The sequence below is a fragment of the Talpa europaea genome (genome assembly GCF_964194135.1).
Source record: "Talpa europaea genome assembly, chromosome: 5".
Lineage (NCBI taxonomy): Eukaryota > Metazoa > Chordata > Mammalia > Eulipotyphla > Talpidae > Talpa > Talpa europaea.
Genome location: NC_140071.1, coordinates 52,929,855 through 52,950,150, shown reverse-complemented (window position 1 = coordinate 52,950,150; position 20,296 = coordinate 52,929,855).

The following is a 20,296-nucleotide window of genomic DNA, read 5'->3' as shown; positions in this document are numbered from 1 at the left end:
TGGAGAATTTAAAACTTCTCTCCTATATCCTTTTCTTCAACAGTAAAATATAAATAATAATAATGTAACAATACTTAAGTTATACTGTAACAATAGTTAACTTGAAAAACCATTTCAGTGACTTGATATTAGGAAAGTGTTATTTTTTTCAGGTGTGATAGTAGTGTTGTATTTATGATTAATAAGTCATTATATTTTATAAATACATGCTAAAATATTCATGTATAAAAATACCTGATATTCATTGCAAGATCATGGCAAAATTGGCAAGATCATGGCTAAAAGAAAATGGCCAAGAATTAATGATTGCCATAGCTGAGTAATGCACACCTGAGCTCATTGGATTATTGTGTCTACTTGTGTATATGTCTGAATTTTTCCCTAATAAAAAGGTTTTTCTATGAACTGTCATTAAGTGAGGAAATACAGCATATTAGTAGCAGGTATGCAATAGTGGCTCAATAAATGACACCCGGTAGCCAGTCGTAGAACTGTTGGTTATAGCAGTAGTTGATGTAGCAGCCTATTTTTATTAACATCACTTGAAAAGTAGGAAACAAAAGCCTACAACAAGGGAATGTATTACCTGTTTTATATGAGGGAAACTACCATGTTTTTTATAAGTTCTCCTGATAAAGATCCCAGTTTTTTGATATTTGGGGAAATACCATTCTACCCCCCCCCCCATTACAAATGTCTGTAACATTCTCACACATGTTGACAGCACTCAAATTAAAAAAAAAATGAGAAACCCTGAAAATGGAGGATTTTCTCTCCATTGTTAAATATCAGGAGCCATTTTACCTTCATTATGAACTTCAATTCAACAATACCAAACAGAATGGGTATTTTCTTTCACTTATGCAAGTGTACCTGTACAATCATATACCCTATCTTCAACCACTTAGCCTGGAAGAGCTGAAAGTTTTAGTCATTCATGTGTTGCTGTGGGAGAAATCTCATTTTTAACCTTATTAAATTTTGTGCCCCGCCAGATGTGGCCAGTTTTATCTTGGATACTCACCAGTATTGGAGGGGAGGGGATGTGGAAATACTGCCTTAAAAAAGTTTCCCCCTTAACTTATTTTTACCCTTTCCCACCTCTGTCTCCATGGAAATGGGGTCAGAGGCCACCGGGAGCTCACAGGGAGCCCAGCAGCTGAGAATGAGAATTCTCACTTAGAGATTTCAGAGGAGAGCTAGAAACTCCTTTACAAAGACCAGCTGAGTCTTTTGGCTAAGATGGTCTCTGATAAATAAGGTGGCTTTATTTCCTACATGGAGGAGGAAGAGTTGCTATTAAGTAAAAGCCATTTTTGCTTTTAGAGTTGGACTTCTTTCATGCACTAAATCATGTAGGGAGGCATTTCTTAAAGTATTTTCAATGTAAACATTTTAAGTGATCATGTACATTTGGAATTAAGCAATTATCACTAATTTGATTTCTGTTCTTTCAAGCTTATGACAGTAGTGAATATTTGAAGAAAAACATTTGTGAACTTATTCATTACATGTGATCAGTTAAAATGATTCTGTGTGATGGAATATCGCCACCACACAACTCAACATCATTTAAGCTGAAAAAAAAATTTCAAGATCGTGGGCAGTCAGTACTATTCAATATGTTTTATGAATTAAGTGTAATGTGCTATTAGCTCCTTGTTTTTCTTGAACAAGTAGCTAAATAGTTAACACTCTTTCATATTTTTTGCACTTCATGTAGTTAGTTTACTTTCTTATAATCCATTGAAAATAGAAGATTGAATACTTAAACATGCCAAATATTTAAGTTAGTTTTTATATACTATACATTATTATTTATTAACAGAATTAATTATTGAAACATTATGAAATGTAAATTTAGGTTTGAAAATACCCAACCAGGTCCTTATTACATTTGGAGCTAACCCATTCTGTTTCAAGCTATTTGTTTTTTGTTTCTCTTCATGCCATACATCTTTATGGTTCCACATTTGCAGACTCACAATTATTCCCAAGTACTTGCAAAATTTCATTATTACTGTTAAAAAAAAAAAAAACATTGCTATTACTTTTAATCATCAATCACAAAACTTTTCTCAATTTTCCAGAATTTAGTCTGAGTAAACATCAGAACCACAGGACCCCTATAGAAGCTTTCATGATTCATTCTCTCTCTCTAACCCCCATCTCCCCACTCCCTCTCTCCCCGCCCCCTTCTTCTCCTCTCCTCCCTCTTCCTCCCCCCACCCCCTCTCTCTCCCTCCCTCCCTCCTGTGGTCCCTAGTCTGGCGAAGTTGCCTTGATTCTTTGGCATTTCCTTTGTCTTCCAGTCCTTTCGCATGTCTGTACTGAGCCCACTCTCTGTCCTGGGTTGAGCCCTTATTCCACTTTCTTTTGCTCTCTGAGCGAACGAGAACATCGTGTTCTGAAGCTGCCCCAGCACACATGCTTCACCACGCTGCCAAGTTTGCAGCTGACCAATTGGCCTATGTTAGAGGACTTGCATTTATAAAATTTACAACCCTTTATTTTCACCACCCCAACACCCTCCCCCCACACACACTGGAAAAGAGTGTGCCAAATGTACTGATAAATCAAGAGTCCTTTGGTTTTGTTGCAACAAAATGGGCAGTTATTTCTTTTCCCTTCATTGGCTCTCAGCCTTGCCATTCCCTTCTGAATGGATGAAAATAGCTGGATGTGTTGTATAAAGACATTTGGTAGTGACCACCTCCGTATTAATAGACAAATTTAAATGAAATTTACTAACAAAATGATATACAATTTCTTCAGTTTCTGGGACTCCACACTTCTGAAGTGATTCTCTTCCAAAAACCACTCCAGGCAAACTTGTCTTCTTCCAAATTAGGAAAACAGAAGGCTCCTTCCTTTTTCAGCTTGGGTCAGGCAGGTCTTTTGTGTTTAGATATTTTATTTGGGTTGGGGGGAGATTGCTTGATTGTTTGTTTGTCTTTATATTTTAAAAGGACATATTAGGAAAAGGAGACAGGAAAAAAGAGAAACACCTGCACAGACACAGGCCCGCAGGGAGGAGAGCTGCCAAGATATTTGGAATAGTCCTTGGCATTTGAATCTTCTAAGCTCTTTTAATATATTCAAGACCAAGAGAGGGTGAGGATTTCAGAGAGCAAAGGGAAGCCGTGGGAATTGTTCTCTCGCAATTTTAGTGATTTCTTGTGTTGCCTGTCCACTTCTTCAGGAAAAGAAGGTCTAGCAGGGTAGATGCAGATTTTTACAAGGCCTGATACTAACCAAATATGGAGCCCTTTATGTGAAAGAGATTATGAAATTAGAATCAAGAGTATATTTCAAATGAAAAAGAAACTATAGCAAATTCAAATTTTAAAAAGCCTTCGGAAGAAATGGCACCCTTCTTATCAATTAACAATGTTACAACCTAACTGCTTGCAACCTCCTTGCTTGCCCACCTATATGCCCCATCTTTTCCTCCTTTTTTTGATTTTATACTCTTTGATCCTTTTTCACATGGTAAAAATTTTATAACACCATTTTGTCTCTGATATAGTAGGTGTTGTTTCTTTTATTGACGGCTTAGAAAGATTCAGTTTTACGTGTTGGTTATGCCACAGATGAAACAATTTCTTCCTCTGGAGGTGCCTTCCGAGGAAAAGCCCTCAGAATTTCCAGACCTTTGATGTCTCTGGACAGGGCTCCAGCTGGCCATTTGGACATTACCTCAGCAGTGGGTCCAGCTCAGCCAGGTCCAGCAGCCTGTTTGTGGCCCTGGCAGTGGAAAGAGGATAGCAGCATAAGGTACTCGTGGCAGAGGCTGAGTCTGGAGACCCTTGCGCAGAAAGTAGTAGCCTGTTTTGAATCTTCTTGGTGCCAAAGTTGGGTTCCAGGATGAACTCGTGGTATAGGCTATCAGCGGGGGGACAACAAAAATTGAGATGGTATTGACAGCCCACTGACATCATCCACAGACCCTGGATATAGAGGGTAATGTCCTGGCTGGAATAAACCCCAAATCCCGAGGAAGACACATACATAGAAACTTAGAGGGGGTTCATGAAAATTAGTAGCCACAAAGCCTGAAGTTCTTTATCTTTAATGAGGTTCCACCTCTATGCTCAGTGCTCAGCATAGAGTGAACATTTTGCAGAAATGAAGAAGGAACTGAATTTCCTGGCCAAAGTGAACCCCCACTCAGTACACTTAAAATAATAATCTCCACAGCCAAGTTCACAGCCATATCCTTGTTCATCAGAACAGTACCGAGCACATAGTTGGAGCTCAATAAATATTTGCCAAATGAAAAATAATTCTCTTTTTCTAAATACTATTCCATTTGTAGATGGAACCAAAATTAGATACCAGTGTCCTTTATTTTCCTGGGTTAAAACAGGCCAGTCAACTGGAAGCTGCAGAATGTTGCTCACTTTTAATGTCTTCATCCACCCTTGAGATACTTGTTCTTACATCATCCAAGCTCCCAGTACCCCCCCGCAAAGTTGGGGGGGAGGCTTTAAAGCATAGTTTAAGCATTAAGTCATTTTCTTTTCATTTTGAGTGTGTACTCTATTGCTGCCCAGATTGTCAAATGTCAAGCCTTTTAGACAGATTCTTCCAGTTACACTATAGCGCCTGAATTTTTTCAGAGTACAAAAGTTATTTGCTCTCTTTTTTAAAACTTAGGCTAAGATATTGGGGGAAGTTTTTATTTTTTTGAAAATATGAACCTGTTTTCATCTTATTTCTTGAAGATCTGACATGTTCTTTTTGACCTGTAAGGAGAAAATAATGCAATCAGTATGTTCAATCTAGGTTATTGTGGCCTTTTCATTTCTTGAACCTCCAAGTCCCAGTGGGTCACTTCATTATAGAATTATGAGTAGGGAAGGAAAGAATGAGAAAAACAGCGATTACACAGAATTTTATAGCAAGGAGTCACATAATATAGTCTACACCTTCACTTTTTAGTGAGGAAACTGATGTTCAGGGAGCATCCTCCAAAGTTAAATGAGCAATGTGAATTAGGGGTTCTATGAGTCAGTATAAAGAAGTTATCAACTCTTATCTCAAATACAGTGTTAAATGAGATTAACAATGTCTGCATAGTTGAAAACCCATTATTTTATTATGAAACCTGCTAGGAGATAATGAGAATCACATTGTCTTGGGGAAATATGACAGTGGCATGAGACTGAGTACCTACTGTGCACTTGAACACTTAATGAAATAAATTGAGCACATTGAATCCTTCTCTCTAATTGCCTATAAAATCCTGCAAAAAGCAGCACTTACTATCTATTTAACAAACACTATTAAAACATCGCCTTAAGTCAAGAACATTGCTTAAAGGGACCTATGTTGATAATTAAGAGATGAACCCTCCTTCCAGGAGAGCACAAATAATGATTTGATTTCTATTGCTCGGTAACCAAATTTAGTAGCAATGTTTGTTATCTCACAGATCTATAGGTCAAATGTCTGGGTACAGCACAAGTAGATTCCCTGCTCAGTGATTCACAGGACTAAAATCAAGGTTTGATGAGCTGTATTTTTGTCTGGAGCTAGAGTCCTTCAGTTGCATGTGCTTGTGAAAGAATTTCCTTGAGTTTGTAGGACTGGCCGTCAGCAGGACTAATCTTATATCCTGCATTCCTTGCCACATGGCTCCCTCCATCTTCAAGCAATCACTGGGTATCCCCCTTACATCAAATGTTTTTCATAGTTCAAGTCTCTTTGGAAGAGCATCATTTCTTTTCACAGCTTCAAAGATATTAGGTAGGACAGGTCCACCAAGAGTAGTCTTAAGTTGATCTTAAGGTCAACTAGTTGAGCATCTTAATCACATCTGCCATATAAAATCGTAATACATTTAACATCTTAATGACATTTTGTCAATTAACATTATATAATCATGGGAGTGATACCACATTCACAGGTCCTACTCAAACTCAATGGGAGGGAATTATACATGCAGTGCATAAAGGGTCACTTTCAAATTCTACCACATATCAAAAGGTAGCATTTGCCAGAGTAAATGATACATTGAAGATGCCTGTAAAGAGCTATGACCCAAATGAGAGAACAGCAAACCCTGCCTGGTAGAGTTAGGGTAAAAGAAGAGGTACAGATTGGGCTGACAGGGAGAAATGAGTAAGAGTTCAACAAAGAGAGAAAGGACAGGTTCTTGTATGTGTTTGTATTATTTCTACCAATATAGCTAACACCCAGGAGTTCACAGAGCATGCCCCCTCGAGGGACTCCCTCCTTACTCCCAGCATGCTTAGCCTGGTCACAGACTCATAAGTAATATTTAAGAAATATTTTATTGATTTAATATCTAATTTATTACCATTATATGACCTAGAACCTCTCACCTACATTATTCTTACCCATCAGAGGCTTTAAAAATCTAATTTTTTTTTAAAGATTTATTTATGCAAGCACTGGGTACAGTCAGAAGCGTAGGAGGGTGAGAGAATTCGCCAGAGCCAGAGCAGGGAACAGAACGGGCAGACTGACAAAATACACTGCTGAGGGGAGCAGCGGTCGGCAGGAGAGGTCTGCACGCCATGTGGGACCCTCGCCAGGGATACAACTGGTGCTGTAGAGGCTGTGGGCAGCATCGCAGCCCATTGCACAACCGCTGCCCAGCGCACAACCGCTGTGCCACCAGGGGAGGCCCTAAAAAATCTAATTATTCAAGTCATCTAATAGACAATTGAGGAAATCTGAATACTGATCTGATATTAAATGATCTTAAATATTTATTGATCAATGTGATAATGTTATTGTGGATTTTTAAAGTTTTATACCTTAGAAATACAAACATTTATAAATATCTTGAAAAAAATAGTGAAATTTGACTTTATACAGAATTATGATATTTTTGGAGATAGTGCATATGCACACACATACACAGAAATACATAATTGATTTTTAGTGACTGGCTTCTATTAAACTCTCTTATATTTTTCTCTTAATCTACCCTTTATATGAGGCATTGTCCAGAATATGTTAAAGATATTTTAGCTTAAATAACAGAATGCGACTCTGCTTAATTCAAGGGAGTGAACAAAGAAATTACTGAAAGGATTCTGGCTGTCCAGTTGCAATAGCTAGTCTCCAAAGACAGCCCACAATGAACTATACCTTCCAGTATTTTCTCCATTTTTATCAAAATACAACCATATATATATATATATATATATATATATATATATATATATAGCATTGTATAAGTTTAAAGTATATAGCACAATGATTTGATGTATGTATATATTGCAAAATGATTACAGAATAAGATTAACATCTATCACTTCATATAACTACAGTATTGTTTACTTCTGAGTAAATCCGGAGTTCTCATCACAAGTACAATTTTCCCCACTTTTTTCTTTTTATTGTTTGCATACGAGAAGATGGATGCTAGCTGAACCTATTGTAGTAATCATTTCACAATACATGTAAATGAAACCATTATGTGATATGCCTTAAATATATATACAGTGATGTATGTCAAATTTTTTCAGTAAAACTTGAAATTGTATGTATATAATAATAAATTTACTCTCCTAGCAGTTTTCAAAAACAGTGTAATATTGTTAAGTGTAGTCATTAAGTTGTAAATTAAAGACCCAGTACTTAATTATAACTGGAGGTTTGTACCTTTTTGACAACCTTTACCTGATTGCCTTTCCCCCCACCCCTCCCTACCACTGACCACCTGTGGCAACCAACAGTCTGTTCTCTGAGTTTGGATTTTTATTTTTTGTTCTATAGGTAAATGAGCTAACATTTGTCTGTCTGGCTTATTTCACCAGCATCATACTCTCCAGGTTCAACCATGTTGTCCCAAATGGTCGAATTTCCTTTAATGGATAAATATTCCATTGGGTGAATGGATAGATGGGTTGATAAACACTAAAGTTGTTTCCGTATCTTGGCTGTTATAATGCAAAAATTAATATGGTGGTGCATATATCTTTTCAAATTAGTGTTTTCATATTTTTTTGGGTAAATATCCAGAAGTGGAATTGCTGTATAATGTTGTAGTTCTTTCAGCTTTGTGAGGAACCTTCTTACCATTTTCCATAGTGTCTGTAACAATTTATATCTCCACTAACAGTGCACAAGTGTTCCCTTTTCTCCACATTCTGCAAACACTTATCTTTTTGATAACAACCATTCTGACAGGTGTGAGGTGGTATCTCACTGTTGTTTTGATTTGCATTTCCCTAATGAATGAATAGTAAAATACAACTGCTCTTTTATGGGAGCTGTGAAATTATTTTGACTTTCAAAATAGATTCTCATTCTTGAAAAGACTGGAAACATTTAACTACATCATTGCCTTTTGATAGTTAAACAAGGGATCAAACCTGGTCAGCTGACCTTTATTCGGGGCTGTCATACTGCAGTCCAGCCCAGAAGACACAGACCCAAGTTGCCCCTTGGTCTGCTCACGTCTGCTGTGCAAATTAGGCTGAAGTCAGTCAAGTTGCAATGAATGTAATATGAAAATTGGGTGACAGTTAATCTAGCTATGATTGGTCAAGTGTCAGTCCTGGACAGTCTGTGGCTGGCCAGCTTCTTCCCAGAGGTGACATGTCTGGGCATGCCTGAACAAGCAGAGGTGTGCCATGAAGTACCTGGGCCCCCACCCCCATCTCTCAACATCTCTCAATCCCCATCTCTCTTTCTTTTCTGGTTTGCTTTTATACTGATTACAGTTGTTCCATTTTACTTCTTTTCTTTAACTTCTGTTTTCTATATTTCTTGTCATCATTCCCTCATTACCATTGCCATGTGCTTTAATCATAGATTATGAATATTTTTCCTTTGTCCACCACCTTTATCACCCTAGAGTATCCAGAGTCCTATTCTGCGTGCTGGATAAAATGTGTGTTTAAAATTTCCTTTAAAATATTCCTCATTGCATTTCCATTGAGTAGCATTTTTTATATTCTCCCTGGGATGTATTTCACCTGATCTATCTTGCCTACCAGCTACTTTTATATATTTGAGGGCAGTTTTTTTTTTTGCAGAAAATTGACTTCTGCTTTCTGAATCATCCCATATACAATAAAATCTAGGCGAATGTGTCCTCAGGCAAAAGTATACCTAAGTAGTTGAGGACCTTGATAACACTTTAAATAGCATGATATGCAGATTGCTAGTCAAATAGCAGTTCAAGGTCAAAGTCACACTGCTGACTTTATTCAGTTTCCTTTCCACTAAAACAAATTGACTATCAGACAATGTATAGTGATTTTTCTGTTATAATTAAGTTTCAAATTTTTTAAATTTACGAAAGTATACTGTAAAGTATTTAAGCAAAATAGAAGTGTAAAAAATACCCTCATTAATCTGAAGAGGTGATAAAAATTTGAAATGTTTGGGAAGATAATGGTTGTGCTTACAATCTAAGAAATTATCTTATGGTTGTTCATCTTTTCTCTTATACCCAAAAAGACATAAATTTCTTCAATATAAAATATTGAATAATTACTACTCCCTCCATGTCAAATTATTATCATCTTTCATCATCTTTGTGCTCCTTATCATCGTCAAAGGATCAGCTGCTCTTTGTGTTTTGTTGGGAATCTGTATTTACAGTAGATTTCTGTTCCTACCTGCAGCAAGCTAACTTTGTTTTGTTGAGATGCTACCTCTGTGAGCTGGGGCAACTCACTTCACCTTCCCAACTCCTCTGTAAAATATAAGGGGCCCTTGGGATTTTGATACAGAAAACACTACCCACCCTTTTATATTACTCAGAATAAAGCCCAACTCTGGACCCTAAAATAAATGCCAGGACACCCAACAAATTTGATTCCTCCATGGTGACTACTTCCTTGCTTTGGGGGAAATATTAATATGAAATTTTTTTGTATTCTTTATGTATTTCTGCTTCATCTGGCTATTAGACAATCCAATCCCAAAGGATCAAAGTGCACTTTACTCTCTGTTACTCTGAAAGCCCATGAAGAGACGGGAAAACATAAATGATAGCAAATCAAGCTAAACAAAAGGAAATCAGTTTGAGAGAGGGAAATAAGACTATTTTAAAAGTTAATGAGCACTCGAGTTGAGTATGAGATGTACGTAGTGATTTCCAAAGATCACAATAGGAAAAGGGGGTGAGGAGAGAATCAATTTCCAGTAGAAATCTAACAAGCACTACCTCAGTCAGGTGCTCAAGATCAACCTGAACAGTCAGCAATCGTGTTGACTATATATACTCTTGATGTATGAAAATGGCACTTTACTTTGAGATCCTGCACCCAAAAGCTTATTACTCCAGTCTGATCATGAGTAAAACAACAGACAAATCCCAGTAGAGGGGCATTCTCTTATCTCTTACAAAGTCACTAATGTACATCAAAATTTACCGAGGTCAACAAAACCAGCACAATTCTGAGAAAGTCATAGCCGAGAAGAACCTGAGATGAGAACTAAATGTAATGTGGTCCCTGGATGGGATCGTGGAATGGAAAAAGGACATTAGTTAAAAACCAAGGCAATCTAAAACCATGGACATTAGTTAATATATATCAACATTGTTTCATTAATCATAATAAATGTGCATTATAAGATATTAATTACAGGGGAAACCAAGTGCAAGTTCTATGGGAGTTCTCTAATATTGTTTCTCTGAAACTGTTCTAAAAAATCAAGTCCATTTTTTTTTTATTAAAAATTGAGGAATAGGGCCTCCCTGGTGGCACAAGGGGTTAAGCACCGCACTATGAGTCTATCCGCAGCCACTGCAGCTCGAGTTCGATCCCCGGCCAGCCAGGGAGCAACCCACATGGCAAAGCAGACCTCTCCTGTCTCACCTGCTGCTCCTCTCAGCAGTGTATTTCAGCCCCTCTGCCTGTTCTGCTCCCCGCTCTGTCTCTGGTGAATCCTCTCACCCCCTGCATCTCTGGCCTGTGCCCCAACTCTTGTATGCATAAAATAAATCTTTTTTAAAAATTATAAAAAAATAAAAAATAAAAATTGAGGAATAACTATTTAAAATATGAACTGTGGTCTGATAACATTAAAAATATTTTTGAATGTTACCAAGCCCAAATGGGAGGACAAGGGGGCTGAGGAGGGAAGGTTCGTGTTCTAAGTATTGACAAGTGATGCTTCTGTAATTGTGCCAAATGATTTCACCTTATCTGAATTTTCCTGGAATTCTCTAATGTAAAGAATCAATATTCTAGTGTATATAAATTTTAAATTTACTCAGTATTCCATGGCCAACTCACCTGTCTAGGCTATAGTAACTAGCACCTTGAATTTGAAATGTGTCAGTATAATCTATGTTTGTACCCAAGAAAGTAAGTTATCATATGGTCATACCAAGATGAGATTTCTGGCTGTACCATTTTTACTCTGTAATAATATCAAATAAATTACTTAACATTTCTAAAACTCATCTTCTCCTTTGTTTAAAAAAAAAATCGGCAGGGTTGTGGTGAGCAAGAAAATGAGCATAAAATTCCAAATTCATTATCAGGTACATAAAAATTTATAGTAAATGAGAGTTAATAATAAACAGGATACTCAATCCAAAGAAGATAATCTCCTCTGGTTGTGCCAAAATGTAACATAGAACTCCTTCCTTCAAATCCTCCCTTCTGCTTTAATAGGTCACACTTCATCAAGCATCTAGGATGCTCTTTGCCAGCAATTGTGCCGGTCTGTTATCCAAGTGAGTCTTGGTCATTAAGCAAAGTCAGGGTCTTTGTTACTGTTTTCATCACCACTGGTCGAGCAGAGAAAGACTGACCCACAGGGTACATCTCTGTCTGCCAAAGTCCTGTATTCCTGAAACAAAAACACAATAAAAACAAGACAGCGTCAGACTCTGCGCCCAGGCTTCAGAGTGGGTGGGGAGGGGCTCCTTCTCCTTGTTCCTCCGCACCTGTCACTGGGAAGGGATGGCCAGGACTAGGGCAGCCCGCTTCCTCCTCCCCCCACCGGGCTCCCTGGCTGCCCCAGACCCTCAGCTCCCAGCAACGCCTCGCAGTCCACTCCGCGACTAGAAAGCGCCCATTGAGGACTTGCAGCTGTCGGTGCTGCTGGCCCAAAAACTAAATAAAACCTCAACTTCGGTTGCAAAGAAGTCACTACTGTGTTCTTCCTGCACCCCAGTCATGGCTATCAAACATTCAAAGCAAAGTGGCAATGGTTAAACACTGCATGTGTTTACACCCTGAGTCTTGAATCACAATGGGGCTGCTAGAGCTGGCAAGGCCTGGCTTTATCCTGGACACTGGAGTCTGTTCTCTGACCCACCAGATAGAAGTAAGTTTAGCAAATACCACATCGCTTTGCTTGGATAGATGTTGACTCACAGGGACTTGAATGGGATTAGTCTCAGGGTTGGGATTGAAAGGCACATACTTGCAAAAGAAGCAACGTGTTGTATCACACCAGTGGGTGTTCAGAAGCTTTGAGGCTATGTAAGCAGTCTCCAGAGAGAAAATTCAAGCTTAGGGAATAAAATATATCCCCACCAATTAAAGGATATCTGGAATTGTTTAAAAACCTGAATTGAAGAAAAAGTGGGATGGGGGAACCAGTGAAAGAATGGTGGCAGTGTAAGGTATTGGTTAAGCTGAGTCATGGACGCCTTGGGCCTTATTTAAAGCTTTTTTTCAATAAAAAATATGCTACAATAAAACCTCTTTACTCACCTGTTTTCGTGGGTTACATTACCAAAAAAGTAGATTCTATTTTAAATGTTCCAATCTATTCTGTTTTGAAATTTTCAGTTTTTCCCTTTGATTTAAATAACATTAAGGATTTTTTTATATAAATTAAGTTATAATGGGCATATAACATTATATTAGATTCAGGTGTACAACATAATGATTGGATATTTGTATACATTCCAAAATGATCAGAGGTCTAGTTAACATCACCCTGTATTTCTACAAATGAATATTCATAATGATTACTTTCAAGATCTATTCTCTTAGCAATTTTCAAATATGTGAGGTAGTAATATTATTAACTATAGTCACCATACTATATATTGCATCCTCATGAGTTACTTATTTTATAATTACTGAAAATTGTAACTTTCACCCTCCTTTACTATTTCAACTCACTCCCCACCTCTGATGGCAGTCATCAGTCTTCTCTGTATCCATGAGCTGTTTTGTTTGTTTGTTTTTAGATTCTACACATAAGCGAGATCGTACTGTATTTGTCTTTCTCTGTCTGATTTATTACACCTAGTATTTGTTATTTCACTTAAGACAATGTCCTCAGGGCCTATCCATGTTACTGCAAATGGAAATATTTCATTCTTTATATGGCTAAATTATATTCCGGCATATATATATTCATTCATCTAGTTAGGTTATACCCATATGTTATCTATTTTAAATTTTACTTCAGTGAGTATAGGGATGCAAATCTTTTTAGTGCCTTCATTTTCTTTGGATGAATACTCAGAAGTAGAACCATTGAGTCATATGGTAATAGTTCTACTTTTAATTTTTTGAGGACTCTCCATACAGTATTTTTCAGCGGCTGCGCCAGTTTACTTTGCCACCAACAGTGCACAAGGGGCTCTTTTCTTCACATTCTCACCAACACTGTATTTTTTTGACTATTTCATAAGTACATCTGACAGGTATGAGGTGATTTGTCAGCATGGTTTAGATTTGCATTTTCCTACAATCAGTAATGTCAAGCACTTTTTCATGTACCATGTTGTTACCTGTATGTCTTCTTTGGAAAAATGTCTTCAGAGTCAATGCCTGTTTTTTAATAATTGAATTTTTGCTGTTGACTTGCATGAGTTCTTTATACATTTGGGATATTAACCCTTTATCAGAGATAGGATTTGCAAATACCACTCCATTTTCATTTTGTTGATGGTTTCCCTTTCTGGGCAGAAGCTTTTTAGCTTGATGTAGTCCCAATTGTTTGTTTTTGCTTTTATTGTTTTTGATTTTGGTGTCAGATCCAAAAAATCATTGCCAACATCAAGGAGCTTACTGCCTTTATTTTCTTCTAATAGTTTTTGTTGTTTCAGGTCTTATATTTAAATCTTTAATCCACTTGGACTTAATTTTTGTGAATGGTATATCATTTTAGTCTACTTTCATTCTTTTGCATGTGGCTATCCAGTTTTCCCAACACCATTTGTTGAAGAAACTTTCCTTTCTCTGTTGAATACTCTTGACTTTTTTTGTGAGTTTATTGGTCATATATGTGTGGGGTTGTCATTACAGTTTAAAATCAGTAAAACAATGCCTTCCACTTTGTTTTTCCTAAATTGCCTTGGCTATTTGAGTCTTTGTAGGTATATATAAATTTTTAGGATTGTTTGCTATAGTTCTGTGAAAAATGCCATTGGAATTTGTAGATCACAGATATTCTAACAATGTAGATTCTTCCATTCCATGAACATGGAATATCTTTCCCTTTATTTGTGTCCTTTTAAGTTTATGTTGTCAGTGTCGTAGAGTTGTCAGGTCTTTTGCCTTCTTGGTTATATTTATTACTAGGTTGTATTTATTACTTGGTTATATTTATTACTAGGTTATATTTATTACTTTTGATTCAATTGCAAATGGGGCTAATTTGTCTTTCTGATTGTTATTAGTGTGTAGAAATACAAGACACAGCATATTTACATATAGAAATACAATATATTTTTGTATACTGATTTTGAATCCTAGCACTTTATTGAATTTTTATTAGCTCTTTTTGATGGGGTCTATAGGGTTGGTAATTTTTTCTACCTTAAAAATACTTGTCATAGCTTTGAAAAATATAGAAAAGAAATATAATGAAGAGAATAATTTATGTAAGATGTCTCTGAATTTGTTGATTTTTTTTCAATCTATATAGAGAAGAGAGAAACAGAAACAATGATATTTTAACCTATCTGAATAGAATCCTTTTCTATTCAGCTTCATACCGTATTTTTTTTCACCTTTGGTGACCAATTCCCCATGCCATTTGATATTCTTATAGAATTACTTGTAATGATATTGGAATATTTCTTATTTCCAGAAAGTTCAGAACAGTTTTATTTACAACTTAAGAAATTAGAAAAGATTGTTATAATTAGAGATTATAGTAAAATTTATTTTTCATAGATGTATACCATGTTATTCAGAATAATTTAAGAATTGCAGCTGGATTCAGCATAGTATTTGGCAAGTACAAATATAGTAGTAAGTTCAAGTTTTCTCACCTTTCCATGTATTCTGAAAGGGAAATGAGAAGAAGGATGAAAATGGGACACGGTCGGGGGAGGGGGGATGTGGATGTAAGAAACTAAGCTAGAAATGGATAACAATGACTCAGCTCACACATGCACACATACACATCCATTTCTGCAGGCTTTGCACCAGCTGATATGTTTATTAAGTAAGAATTGGAATGAAAAAAGGATCCAGTGAAAACCACAAAAAATTAAGAGGAAAACACATATTCCATGCCAGAAATGCAGAGGAAACAAAGCCAAGGTGGACAGACTAAGGGCCATCCCCATCAGCATTGACTTAGTGCCCGCTCCACAGGGCTGTGAACTATGAAAACACGAGCTGCAATAATCCACAGTTCTTGGCCCTATAGAGCTCACAATCTAATGGAGTAAACAGGATATAAGCAATTGCTTCAGCCCAACATGAGACTGCATGTAGAGAAATGAATGACATCTAGTGGGGACCCACCAGCAGAGAGACAGGAGTCACAGAGATCAGAAGGTCTCAGAAAGGAAGCAACCTGAAGTCAGGATGAGAAAAGTGAGGCCTCATGAACAGACGGGGAAAGGGAAAGTAATGGGGGAAATTTTTACGGTTGGACTAACAAAGAAAAACAGCTAAATTTTAAAATGTCTTTTGCTGTAGACCTGGGACTCAAAGCTATTTGTTACAGATTTGCCCTTTTATTCTGTAATAGAAGTATTCTGAAAAGTTTTTCCCAAGACAAACTTTGATAATTTTAGGCATACTCCAAATAAAGGGAGTTGCCATTTAAAGGAACCCTGCTGTGCATTTGTTTATCTAGATAAGTCCTTATTTCTCTTTTTTCATGTGTGGGACTTTACTTGCCACATATAGTTATTGCAATCTCAAAAATACTTGTTCTCCCATATGTTTCATTCATTAGTTCCAAACCCAAAAGGGCCTGAAGAGACTTGCATGTTGACTTGCCACACCCCACATACACATTCATTCACTCTGCTTATATGGTGAATATTAGAATTCAGATGACAGAAGTCCACAGTACAAAACTTTGTGGCTATGGTGAATGCAAAATTTAAAGGTTGAACTTTTTTTTTTAAGCAAGTTGATTTTGAGAACTACCATATTTGCAAAACTGATTTAGTATTTGTAATTCTCAAGTTTTTATCTTTAACTGGTTTCCAGCCTTCCCCAAACTATGCAGTGACTGTTAAGATAGTTTGAACTTTGCTTTGCAAATAGAGAAGCTGAAATGAGGAGGAAAGGTTAGCTATCAGGTTCTCTCCCAGATAGGACCTTAAAATTGTCACATGTTAAAATGAAGATTTTTTTTTTGCAATGACTAGAGGCTGTGTCCTTAGATAAGGGCTTGGTGCCTGGAGTCATGAAGTTGTCATTGTTAGCAGATGTCATTCTCCACCATCCCGTTGAATTAGAGCACCTGAATCTTGATGGTATTGAAAATATCTACAAATTTGTGATAGGATCATGTGCCCAGGATCTAACAGAATGGGAAGTGGCAAGAGACTGTTCTTATCTCCCCATGTTTTTCCTCTGATCAGCAGGCCAGAATGTGTTTCACTGTGGTTAGAGGAAATAAAGACTCAGGATGATTTTTTTTTCCCCAAACTAAAACAAAAAATTCAGTTGTCCTGAAGAGCACTGATAATGTGACATAGGACAACTGTGGTTGTTATTTAAAAGGTCATCTTGGTTTTTATTTTTCTTAAGTTGATTTTTTTGTTGTTGTTTAGAATACAATGTTTCAAGGATGTGTTTTTAGTTTTAGGAAACTCAATCTGCTTTTCAAGGCTTAAAAAAAAGACATTTTAGAACATTGCATGACTCGATTTATGAGAGTTTTAGGTCTCTTAAACCACTTTATCATTCTCTTGGTGAGCATGGACTATTGATCCACTAGAAAATGTTATTGTCATAGAAATGTTTCTGTGTTAATTTTGATTCTGAATTAGTTTTCTTAAGAATTCTATTGGTGAAGATACTGTTGTGATTACTGTTACTGCAGCAAAACATGTCACCCAGAACCACCTTTTTGAGGAAAAAAAAAAATTTCAGTTTTCTAGCTTGCGTCCTGACTAGGACGTGCTGATATTATCAGAGTGGGCTGGGCTCCAGTCATCAGAGGCTCCACTGCTCTCTCACAGGTCCCCATCTGAGATGTCCCCTGGGAGCTCAGCAGGGCCTGCTAACAGAGCACCTGCACTAGCAAGTGGGGCCCAGGGGAGGTTTCCCCCATAATGAGTGTTCCCAGAGAACCAGACAGAAGCCTTTCCAGCCAATCTCTGCATCACAGCTTTGCCTCCACAGGACTTAACTGGTTAAAGCTCATGGCTAAGTTGGCCTTCAAGTTTGGAGGTAGAGCAAAGAATTTGCAGGCATATCTTTATGCTATCATGCATGTGTTTTCCTATTAAAAAAAATAGCTGAGTGTGTATTATCTTAAACTAGCAGCATGGATCTTCCCCCCAAGAGCCCACAAGTTTGTGAGTTCATTTTGTTCCCCTAGAACCTGGAATATGGGTCTGTGTTAGAGAGTGTTCCAAAATAGTTATTGAACTAAATAACTTGTCATCCAACAGGAGAAAGGACTTTGTGGCTGCAAATTTTTTTTTAAGATTTACTTTTATTTATACAAGAACTGGGGTATAGGCCAGAGGCGCGGGAGGGTGAGAGGATTCAGCAGAGACAGAGTGGGGAGCAGAACAGGCAGGTGGACCAAAAGCACTGCTGAGGGGAGCTGTGGCTGCCAAGTTTTTACTTTTGCTAAGTTGAGCGGTTACTACACTGATAAAACACTCTGGAGATAACAGAGGAGCTTGGGTTTTTAAAGGTAAATTTTAGGATGTGGTCCTAGCATCCTCCCTTTCTCTCTCTCCCCTCAATCCTCCACACCCCCACTCCAGTTTTACAGCTGAGACCCAGAGAAGTTAAGTGACACCACTAAGTGACAAAGATAGAGTCTTATGTCAAATTCTCAGCATTACTTCTTTTCATTATGAGACAGTGTTGTTTCTGCATCTGGGCTGAGTCTGCAAGGCTTCCTGCGATTTACATAAAAGGCCTGAAGGAAATGGAGATGTCCTGAGCCTGCCTCCATCTGTGACAGTCACCTACTGTGTCCAGGTGGTGAGCTTACACAGTGTAGTACACCATCCTAGCTGTTCTGGGTCAGGAAGACAGAAAATCAAGTCACCTATCTGACCTCACACCAATGTAGTTCCATCAAGAAGAGTAATAGAATTTTCTAAATGACCAACCAGTTAATTAACTTAAGGGAAGAAATCACACCATGTCCTTTGAAATTTTTACAGCTTCCCTTAGCAACAACAAGACTTCGATGTAAGACAAGGAAAAAGCCAGGAAGTTAGCTTTTCTGAAATATCTGGAGAGAGCAATATAGAGTCCCATGATCTCCTAGTGAGATCTTTCTGGGCTCTGACATATCTCAATCGCCCAGATAGAATGGATAGAAAGGTAGAGGAGGAAATGTCTCTCATTGAGATCAACAGGTGGACTCACCCTTAGCAAAAATGAACTAACCCCTGTGACTCTATCATTTTTGATAAATTTAGAACCCTAAACAGTGACTGACAGAACAATGTTTTATAATGAAAAAGAAGTAATGTCAAGAATTGATATAAGACTCTACTTTGCCTTGGCCTGTCAGGGCCATAATTAAGGCTCTTTCTACTTCATAAACCCCATATTTATTAAAAATGATAAAAGTAGTGTGCGGGGCTGGTTCTTAAACTAATTTCTTTGGTCGGTAAATACACCTTTATAAACTGACTGGTTTATAGGATGAGCACTCAGTATTGCCCACTCTTCCTCCCAGCACTGTTCGTGACTCACTTGTTCACATTGTTCATTTTCCTCTAAAAATGTATTTATGTTTTAAATACCCTGAATCTCCCTTAGTAAGGGGAAACTGAATAACCTTGGGCCGCCTGAATTTACTAAAGGAGAAAAAGTTTCTGATCAAAAAAGTTTGATCAGAATTCTCCAGAGAAAACCAATAGGAAAAAAAATTTAATGTATGGAAAGAGATGTAGTAGAAGGAATTGGCTCATGTGATTGTGGAAGTTGACAAGTTTTAAGATCTGCAGTCAGCAAGCTGGAGATGAGCAGAGCTATGGTTAGTCCCAATTTGAGGCTAAAGGCCTAGGAACCAATGATTTGGTCCCAGGTTGAAAGTTGGGAGTTTTGAGACCCAGGAAAAGCCAATGTTCTAGTTTGAGTCCAGTGGCGGGAACAGGGAGTGGGGAACGATGCCCCAGCTCTAGGCAGCAGGCGGGAGACTTTTCCTCTTACATCTGCTTATTTTTTGTTCTCTTCAATCCCTCAAGTGATTGGATGGGACCTGCTCACACTAGAAGGCCCGTGGCTTTTCTGAGTGTACCAAAGCAAATGTTATTCTCATCTGGAACTTCCCTCACAGACACAACCAGAATAATGCTTATCCAAATGTCTGGACAGCAGAGGCCCAGTTCAGTCGACACATAAAATAAGCTACTCTTCAATGAGCTAAACCAGTTGATATTGCAGGTGAAATTTGCATGATTGTGTAACAGAAATGACTTTCTGATTAGCCCTGTTTTTCCAAGGATGTGTAAATTATTCAATTCTTGAAGGCTTCAGGTATGACTGTGTGCTCAAAATATTTCCTTCCAGGGCATGTGAGTAAGTAGAATGTCTCCATAGCCCTGTCCTGGGGGTGTTATCACAGTGGTAAGGAGTTGAGGTTGAGGGAGAAGTACGTTCCATGAAGCATAGTCACCTCTGTGGCCATACTAGGAATTGAAGCTGCTACAAGCTCTCCATCTCTACTCCTGAAAGTAACACACTTGCCTTTCCAGGCATTACAGGGCATGAGGTTATAGCACAACTTCACAGGCATTCTCACCCAAAAGTGATGTCGTAGTACACACAGTTGAAGCTCACGTCATCTGCACAGTACTGATTCATCTGAAATTCCGAAATCATAAATGGACTGCCCTTTGGTCTAACTCAAAAACCAGTAGGCTTTTCTCATTTGACGATAGTTGACTTGTGCAATGGGGGTGTGTCTGCAGCAGTTAAGAGCATGCACC